Genomic DNA, 1,952 nt, shown 5'->3' on the forward strand with positions numbered 1-1,952 from the left:
CAATATGTATCTGCATAAGTATTCTATAAAGAAGGTTAAATTCTCCAGTGTTGCAGAAAAACATAGCCCCAAGTAATTTCACTTCATTTAAAACCAAAGCAAAGCAAAGCAAAGCAAAGCAAAGCAAAACAAAACAAAACAAAATAGAAAACAAACACTACTTGGCAGTTTGTGACCTTAACTCTCCTAAACCTTGAGACAGCCCTTGGAGAAAACCACTACTCTTGATTAAAAACAAACTCTTTTACTCCTCTTTGTGTAGCTTCCCACCTTCCAGTCCAGGAAGGACCCAGCATAAAGACCCATCTGTCTGTAGACTGTCTCTCTGTTAAGACTCACACTGAGGCCAATCCTCAAGCATATTCACCTCTAAGACAAACAGGGAGGAAATTCCCAATTTCTGGTTCAGACTTCCTCAAACATCTTCAACCTTCCTGGAAGAAGGAGGGATGAGGCCTCTTAAAAGATATTGGGGCAGGTCTTTTTAAGAAAAATCATGGAACACCTTGTAACCTAAGAAGCCTGACCTGCAGGTAAAAATAAGTAGCAGCAGGTAGCAAACTATGAGCTGTACCAAAAGATGTGGGTCTTCCCCTTTAACCATGAGGGAGCAGAGCTGGAGAGAACCAAGTGAGTCTTTGGCCTCCTGCCTTTGTGGGAAACATGGCTATTTTCAAGCAAATGACCTTGTCCTCTTAAAGGCCCTCCTCTTACCTGGAAGGTTGAGACATACAGAGATGGTTGAATATATCTCCTATTTATAGCTGGGTAAATATGCCATCCCCAGGCAGCCTGGCTCTGGCCTGCTTTATGGAGGTTTTCTTCCCTAGCACAGGGTGCTTAAGAATACAGAACTTTTTAATAACTGCATAACTTCAATAGCAGCTCCTTGAAAACCACCTCTGGAGACATCACCACTCAGTGCAGGTCACGGCACCTTGCAGTCCATGGGCTCCTTGCCAGACTCCTGCAGCAGCTCATCAGCTTTAGAAAAGTGTGCACAACCCAAGAAACCTCCATAGCCATGATGGTGAACCTTCTAGAACTTTCAGTGATACAAACAGCCCTCTGCAGCATGCAGCCATAGGTTATCCATGACTGCTCTATATACCGGCAGTGGGGAGAGACGAAAAGGCTGCAGGACACAGAACTGCTTCCTATGGATGGCTCCAGGCCTGTTCTGAACATAAGAGCCCTGGAGCAAGAAGGCAAGGGCATGCACTTCCTGATTAAGCCAGGACACAACCTACTGCATCCCATGGTGAGTTGCTCCCAAGCTCTCTCCTTATGGGAACTGGCTTGATGGGCCTAGAGAGTAAGGACCGTGTTGAGGAGCAGAAGGAGGCTTTGTTTGGCTCGTCCAACAAAGCCATCTGTGCCCATAGACAACTCTACATAAATGCTTTCTACACTGGAAAAGATGGAATAAGGTTTTGGAAGCTAAAGCAACATCTGAGAGCTTGCTTCTGCTGATAAAAATTTTGCATCAGGATGACAAACTTCACATCTTTATGTCATGCATTTGAGCCCATGTGAAAACCTGTTTTGGAGAGTGGATAAATAGTGTACTGGTTTCTCTGTTCTGTAGTAAATCCCATCCTTACTATTTCTGTAATAAACATACAAGTATATCATTGGTATATTTAGGTTTTTTGAGCTTTTAGCTAAGGGGCTTCTTTGGACGCTCCTGACGACCCCATAGGTGTACTGTGAGCCTCCACTCTCAACCTGGTTCTTCAGACTGAGGACTGGCTGCTCAGAGCCAGCCCAGGCCTTCTCAGCATGTGGGACTCAGGTCACCAACTCCAGGTACTGGGGACACTGCCTCCTGGCTGGGCTCCAGAAGTAGGAGAGGCTCTCGTGGATGATCATCCCGGAGCAGAGAAAGGAACTGCTCTGCCTGGGACCCTGAAGCCTGCCAGGCCGAACTGCTTGACTTAATTTAATGCCTA

General features: G+C 45.7%; 1 pseudogene; it reads right to left on the reverse strand.

The window, feature by feature from the left end:
* Positions 1-928: 928 nt before the first annotated feature.
* Positions 929-1,598, reverse strand: LOC111815845 (annotated as a pseudogene).
* Positions 1,599-1,952: the final 354 nt, after the last annotated feature.

Source organism: Octodon degus, unplaced genomic scaffold (genome assembly GCF_000260255.1).
Source record: "Octodon degus isolate 3935 unplaced genomic scaffold, OctDeg1.0 scaffold00022, whole genome shotgun sequence".
Classification (NCBI taxonomy): domain Eukaryota; kingdom Metazoa; phylum Chordata; class Mammalia; order Rodentia; family Octodontidae; genus Octodon; species Octodon degus.